General features: G+C 54.6%; 1 protein-coding gene across 12 annotated transcripts in view; it reads right to left on the bottom strand.

The window, feature by feature from the left end:
* Positions 1–1,507: 1,507 nt before the first annotated feature.
* Positions 1,508–7,763, bottom strand: part of JAKMIP3 (Janus kinase and microtubule interacting protein 3) — a 109,444-nt gene continuing 103,188 nt past the window's right edge. For all 12 annotated transcript variants that reach the window (XM_068140235.1, XM_068140242.1, XM_068140239.1 and 9 more), the window contains one exon: positions 1,508–4,274. The gene's annotated coding sequence lies outside the window, so the exon portion shown is untranslated. The remainder of the gene's footprint in view (positions 4,275–7,763) is intronic.

Raw genomic sequence — 7,763 nt, 5'->3', positions numbered from 1 at the left:
CGCCTGGCACTGTCACAGCTCGCCTGGCATCGCTCCCGACAGCGGGGCCACTGCGCCTCGCAGGGCACCGGCTGGGCTTGATCCCAGTGGCGGCTGGAGAAGAGAAGGTTCCAGGGAGACCTTCCAGCGGCCTTGCAGTGCTTAAAAGAGACGAGAAAAAAAGCTAAAGACGGACTTTTGAGCAGGGAGGTTCAGACTGGAGAGAAGGAAGAAATGCTTGAGGGTGGTGGTAGATGCCCCATCCCTGGAACCTTTGCAGGTCAGGTTGTCTGGGGCTGTGAGCAACCTGCTCTGATTGCAGATGTCCCTGCTGACTGCAAGGGGTTAGTCTGGATGAGCTATAAAGTTCCTTTCCCACCCAAACCACTCCATGACTCCACGATTCTCTAATTCAATGGCAGAACGTGCCCTCCAAGCAGGAACAATCCCCCCACCCCTATTGCCATACCTGGCTTCAAGTGGGCTTGATCCCAGCAGTGGCTGAGTGGTGGCAGACTGGCAGAAGCTTAGCTCAGCCCAGCAGGAGGCCCTGGGGCTGTAGGAGTCTTTGTTACTTCCCCATTTAATCTATGTTTTGAGGTAGAAGTTAAGTGGTGAAAAACTACTTCAACTCCAAAAATCAGCACAATCACTAAAATCAAAGGTTTCCCTTTGTCCCATGGCACCTGGGGACACGGTTTAGTGGCCACGGTGGTGTTGGGTTGATGGTTGGACTTGATGACCTTACAGAAGTCTTTTCCAACCCTAAGAATTCTATGATTCTAACCTGGGGAAAGAAGCAACCCAACCTCATTGCCCCTTGGGGAAAGAAGCAACCCAACCTCTCTGCACCTGCAGAAAGAAGCAACCCAACCTCTCTGCCCCTTGGGGAAAGAACCACCCCAACCTCTCTGCCCCCTGGGGAAAGAACCAACCCAACCTCTCTGCCCCCTGGGGAAAGAACCAACCCAACCTCTCTGCCCCCTGGGGAAAGAACCAACCCAACCTCTCTGCCCCTTGGGGAAAGAACCAACCGAACCAATCGAACCTCTCTGCCTCTTGGGGAAAGAACCAACCCAACCTCTCTGCCTCTTGGGGAAAGAACCAACCCAACCTCTCTGCCACCTGGGGAAAGAACCAACCCAACCTCTCTGCCTCTTGGGGAAAGAACCAACCCAACCTCTCTGCCACCTGGGGAAAGAACCAACCCAACCTCTCTGCCTCTTGGGGAAAGAACCAACCCAACCTCTCTGCCACCTGGGGAAAGAACCAACCCAACCTCTCTGCCTCTTGGGGAAAGAACCAACCCAACCTCTCTGCCACCTGGGGAAAGAACCAACCCAACCTCTATTGTCCCCTGGGGAAAGAACCAACCCAACCTCTGTGCCCCCTGGGGAAAGAACCAACCCAACCTCTCTGCAGCCTTGGGGAAAGAACCAACCCAACCTCTCTGCAGCCTTGGGGAGGAAGCAGTCCAGCTTCTCTCAACCTGGGGAAAGAACCAGCGCAGCTCCTCTGATGTCAAGGGTTTAAAAGGTCTCTTTTTATTAAAAGTGGACAATACTTTAGGTATTTTACAAATGAATAGAAAGTCTCTTGCCATATATATATCATATGAATCACCATACAAAAATAGCTGTAAAATTCTGTAACTGCTGAGGCCAGCCCCTCCGTGGGGCTGACTGCTCCCCTCCAGCGCCCAAGCCACCACGGAGCAGTCAGGGCAAGGTCTCTGGGGCTCTCCGAGAGGACAGGGTCACAGCGTGCCAGCCCGGGGGAGACAAAGGTGGTCTCTGGGGTGGGGTTTGCATAAGGTGGCGGCAGCTCCTCTGCCACAGGGGTAGGTCCAGGGTCTATCACACAGGCTCACAAGGCTGCTTCCTGAGCCTAAAGCGAATCCACACCGCTGCCCCTCGCCCGGGGCGGGGGCGGTGGCGCCGGCACCCGGGCTGCGAAGGGAGCTGGCACTAGGCCCCCCTGCAGGAGGTGTGCTTTCTCTTCACGGCCAGGAGGTTTGCTCAGGAGCTGTGTAAGGCACTCGGGGATAGGCTGAAGGCTACGGAGAGTACAAGAGAGGAACACTTTGAGGGACGGCCACAGGTCCTCCGGCAGCTTGGGCGACGAGCGCAGGCCTGGAGCGGCCAGCCTGTGACCGTGGATGAAGCAAGCTGCGGCTCCAGCGGGGTTCGGCTCAGCTGCGCTGTGCCCCCGGGGTGGTGGGACACGGGTGGGAGCGTCCCCACCGCTGTGGGGCTCCATCAGGAAGCCTGCACCTCTGAGGTGATGGATCCACAGGTGCTGCTCCTGGTCTGGGAGGTGAAACGCAGCGGCCGTGATGCATCAGAAGCGCACCTGGGGAGACACTTGGTTTATCTGGCCCCATCGTTATGTGCAGGACAGCTGGGGGCTTCATCACAGGATCCCCAGCTCCCAGCACGCTGGGGTTGGAAGGGACCTCTGGAGATCATCCAGTCCAACCCCCCTGCTAAAGCAGGGTCATACCACAGCAGCTTGCCCAGGATCACAATGTCCAAGCGGGTTTGGAATCTCTCCAGAGGCTCAACAACTCTCTGGGCAGCCTGTTCCAGGGCTCCAGCACCCTCACACCAAAGAACTTTCTCCTCATGTTCTTACAGGTGAGAAACTGGAGTGGTTGGCAGCCACTGACTTGCACCTTGGTGCCTGAGGAGCAGGCACTCACCATTTGGAGCATGGCTGGGGTGCCTCCCCAGGCTGCACACCCCTCCTTCCCTCTGCTGCTTTCCCTCTGCTCTGGGGGCAGGAGAGGCTGCAGGAACCCCCCCAGGTTTGGGTAACAACCCCCACACCATGGACCTGTGGCTGAGACCATATTATGACAAGATGCACAAGAGCCAGAGGTGAGAAGGCAGCCAAGGAGACCTGCCCCAGCCCATCTCATGGTGGCACCAGCTCCAGGAGGCTCCGTGCCACGCTCCAGCACTTGCTGTGCAAACCCACGGCACAAAAACCTCAGTGGGGTCAGAAACAGAGTGGGGGGACTGAAAATGGAGCAACCTCCTCAGGCTGGACTCCAGCAGCACGTTTGGGCAACTACCCAGCTGTGCACTGCTGGGAGAGAAACAGCTCTGGAGACATTCTTGGGGCCACTGCCTTCTCCCCTATGTACAGCTCTTTTTACAGATAAATATTAACATATACACAACACAGTCCCTTATTTACAGCCACACCTGGCCTGTACAGTTAGCTTCTGAATTAAAGGCCATGATGAAGTCTAACTAATGAGGAAATGGAACTCAAGCTCTAGACACACAGGGCTAAACAGTGATGAGATGGACCCTGGACACTTCCAAACACACTGGAGGTCCCCATGCCCATCCCCAGCAGTGCCCTGGGTACCACAAGAGTATTCCCAGTGCCCCAAGATGCTTGGCTGCACCCCAGTCATCCCATTAGGGCCCTTCCAGAGGTGCTGGCATGGCCCATTCCTGCAGATTCCCAGCGAGGGATCAGTCATAGAATCATCACAGAATAGTTTGGGTTGGAAGGGACCTTAAAGACCATCCAGTTCCACCCCTCCTGCCACGGGCAGGAACAACCTGCCACTAGAGCAGGCTGCTCAAGGCCTAGACCAGGTTGTTCATGCCTTTGGCTGCAGCTCCCTCCCTACTGTTCAAAGGTCTTCCAGGGAAACAAAATCGTTTAAGACATGAAGTATTGAAGTAGGACACGAAGTGGAGACATTTTGAGCTTGAAATGCAGGGGTTAAAAGTGCAGCTCCTTGATGTAACCCTGGTGCTGGTGTCTGGGGGAACTGCAGTTTGTTCAATTGCAGAGTCACAGACTGCATCAGGTTGGAAGGGAGACCCTCAAGAGTCACCTTGTCCAATCCCACTGCAGCCAGCAGAGACACCTCCAACCAGAGCAGGCTGCCCAGGGCCACATCAGGCTTGATCTTAAACGTCTCCAGGGATGGGGCCTCAACTACATCCCTGGGCAGCCTGTTCCAGTGTTTCACTACTCTCATGGTGAAGAACTCCCCCCTCATGTCCAAATGATTTCTATAATCCCACCATAAGATGACAGAAATCCACAACCTCTGAGTTAAACACCAGATCACTCCAGCAGCAGTGTAACCCTTCCTGACCAGCTCATCTCCTCACATCTTGGCAGCTCAGCTCCTCTGCTGCTCACTGTCCAGTTGAAAGCAGGTGGTCCATGGACAGGCCTCCAGAGTGTTTGTAACATTTCAGTGTCAGGAGATTCTCTTCACAGCTTTTCAGAACCAGCAGAAGCTTTGGGGGTGGTGCAGGAACCTACAGAAGAAGATAAAGACCAGGATAGGATAGGATAGGATAGGATAGGATAGGATAGAATAGAATAGAATAGAATAGAATAGATCAGACCAGGTTGGAAGAGAACTTCAAGATCATCAAGTCCAACCTATCACCCAACACCAACTAATCAACTAACCCATGGCACCAAGCATCCCATCAAGTCTCCTCCTGAACACCTCCAATGATGGTGACTCCACCACCTCCCTGGGCAGCACATTCCAATGGCCAATCACTCTCTCTATGAAGAATTTCTTCCTCACCTCCAGCCTAAACCTCCCCTGGTGCAGCTTGACACTGTGTCTCCTTGTTCTGGTGCTGCTTGCCTGGGAGAAGAGACCAACCCCCACCTGGCTACAGCCTCCCTTCAGGGAGTCGTACACAGCAAGGTCTCCCCTGAGCCTCCTCTTCTCCAGGCTGAGCAACCCCAGCTCCCTCAGCCTTTCCTCACAGGGCTGTGCTCCAAACCCCTCCCCAGCTTTGTTGCCCTTCTCTGGACACCTTCCAGCAGCTCAACATCTTTCCTAAACTGAGGGGCCCAGAACTGGACACAGGACTCAAGGTGTGACCTATCCAGTGCTGAGTCCAGGGGCAGAATGACCTCCCTGCTCCTGCTGGCCACACTGTTCCTGATGCAGGACAGGATGCCACTGGCCAGAGGGCTGGAGCTCCTCTCCTACAAGGACAGACTGAAAGAGTTGGGGCTGTTCAGTCTGGAGAAGAGAAGGCTCCGAGGTGACCTAATTGTGGCCTTCCAGTATCTGAAGGGGGCCTACAGGAAGGCTGGGGAGGGACTGCTCAGGATCTCAGGCTAGTGCTAGGACTAGGGGGAGTGGAATGAAGCTGGAGGTGGGGAGATTCAGGCTGGATGTGAGGAGGAAGTTCTTCACCATGAGAGTGGTGAAGCCCTGGAATGGGTTGTCCAGGGAGGTGGTTGGGGCCCCAGCCCTGGAGGTGTCTAAGCCCAGGCTGGATGAGGCTCTGGGCAGCCTGATGTAGTGTGGGGTGTCCCTGCCCATGGCAGGGGGGTTGGAACTAGATGATCCTTGTGCTCCCTTCCAACCCTGACTGATACTATGATCTCCTCGCTGTGCCTCAAGGTTACTTGTCAGGGAGATGGGAAATGCCTGGTGATGGATGAAGCCCCAGCATTTGTGCTCCTGAGCCTTCCCTGCTCCTGAAGCACTCCAGCTTGCTGGGAGACCAACCCAGGGTGGGCATCCAGCAAAGATTCAGTTTGCACTGAGATGGAAGGCACCCTCAAAGATCAGCTTGTCCAAGCATCCTGCAGCCAGCACGGACAGCTGCAGCTAGAGCAGGCTGCCCAGGACCACACCAAGTCTGATCTTGAATGGCTCCAGGGATGGGGCCTCAACCACAGCCCTGGGCAGCCTGTTCCAGCATTTCACAACACTCATTGTGAAGAACTTCCTCCTGATGTCCAACCTAAAGCTGCCCTGCTCCAGTTTCAAACCACTGCCCCTCATCCTATCACCACAAACCCTTCTAAACAGTCCCTCCCCAGCCTTCCTGTAGGTCCCTTTCAGACATTGAAATGCTGCTCTAAGGTCTCCCTGGAGCTTTCTCTTCTCCAGGCTGAACAGCCCCAATTCTTTCAGCCTGTCCTTGCCCCAGCTCTCTGATCATCTTGGTGGCCTCCTCTGGATCCACTCCAACAGTTCTATGCCCTTCTTGTGTTGGGGGCCCCAGAGCTGGACAATGATTGATGTGAGGTGGGGGTTGGTCTCTTCTCCCTAGTACCAGGTGATAGAGCAAGAGGAAAATGGCCTGAAATTGTGCCAGGGGAGGTTTAGGCTGGAGATTAAGAACAATTTCTTTCCTGCAAGAGTGGTCAGGCATTGGAAGAGGCTGCCCAGGGAGGTGGTGGAGTCACCATCCCTGAAGGCATTCAAGAAACCTGTGGGCATGGCAGCTGGGGACATGGTTCAGTGGCCATGGTGGTGCTGGGTTGAAGGTTGGACTGGATGATCTGAGAGGGCTTTTCCAACCCAAACAGTTCCATGATTCTATGTGGAGAAGGAGCCTTTGTGAGCCCTGACCTGGGCTGCAGGGCAAGGAGATGTTTAGCTATTCGTGTTTGGTTAGTCTAAGCTGTGCTAAGGGGATTTGCTGGGGGTTTGTTCAAACACCCCACCCTGAGCTCTAAATCCCATTTCACACCCTCTGGCCTGCCCTATGGCCCCAGCAGGATGAGGGGTGGCTGGTGGCTGTGGGGGATGCTCAGCAGATGGGCCATCTGCCCTCATGACCATATGGCTGAGAGAGGCCAGCAGCACCAGCATGGGACATGCAGCTCCTGCAGCTGCTGAGGAGAAGATGAGGAACACTGAGGGAATAACAAAAAGGAGCTAAGCCCAGCAGTGATTCAACTCCTGAGTTAATGCTTTGTGATGTCTTGCACTGCCGACCTTCAGTGGAGCTGATCATCAGCTGAAGCAAGTTGAAAGTGGCTGAAAATGTGGAATAAGGTTTGCCTGGGCACCCAACAAGCTGCAGGGACTGCCCGTGGGAGGCTGCTTCATGGCGTGCCCAGTGTCACAGGCAGGGACCTCAGTGGCTGCCAGAGAATCACTGGGGTTGGAAAAGAACTCCAAGATCACCAAGTCTAAGTCCAGCTGTTAACCCAGCACTGCCAGCTCACCACTAAACCATGTCCCTCAGCACCACATCCTCTCTGGGGATGGGGACTTTCAACACTGCCCTGGGCAGCCTAGGCCAGACCTGGACAATCCTTCAGGGGAAGAAATTGTTCCTCATGTCCAATCTAAACCTCCCCTGGGGCAACTTAAGGCCATTTCCTCTCCTCCCATCACTTGTTCCTTGTGAGAAGACACTGACCCCCACCTGGCTCCAAGCTCCTTTCATGGAGTTGTAGAGAGCCAGAAGGTCTCTTCTCAGCCTCCTTTTCTCCAGGCTGAACAACCCCAGCTCCCTCAGCTCCTCTTGCTGAAAAGCCTAAGATGGGATCAGTTTGGGGTCTAAAATGGTCTTTTCTAGCCTGGAGGTGTCCTGCTTAGGGCCAAAAAGGGTGACCTTATTGCTCTCTACAACTACCTTAAGGGGGGTTGTAGCCAGGCAGAGGTTGGTCTCTTCTCCCAGGCTACCAGCACCAGAACAAGAGGACACAGTCTCAGGCTGCACCAGGGGAGGTTTAGGCTGGAGGTTAGGAGGAAGTTTTACACAGAGAGAGTGATTGGCCATTGGAATGGGCTGCCTGGGGAGGTGGTGGAGTCACCATCCCTGGAGGTGTTCAGGAGGAGACTTGCTGGGGTGCTTGGTGCCATGGGTTAGTTGTTTGGGTGGGTTGGATTGGTTGATGGGTTGGACACGATGATCTTGAAGGTCTCTTCCAACCTGGTCTGGTCTATCCTATCCTATCCTATCCTATCCTATCCTATCCTATCCTATCCTATCCTATCCCATCCCATCCTATCTAAATGGCCAGGAATT

Source organism: Melanerpes formicivorus, unplaced genomic scaffold (assembly GCF_026170545.1).
Source record: "Melanerpes formicivorus ecotype bairdi unplaced genomic scaffold, bMelFor1.0.p_v2 SCAF_6, whole genome shotgun sequence".
Taxonomy (NCBI): domain Eukaryota; kingdom Metazoa; phylum Chordata; class Aves; order Piciformes; family Picidae; genus Melanerpes; species Melanerpes formicivorus.
Note: the sequence above shows the minus strand (reverse complement) of the source record. Positions and strands in the feature narration are given on the sequence as shown.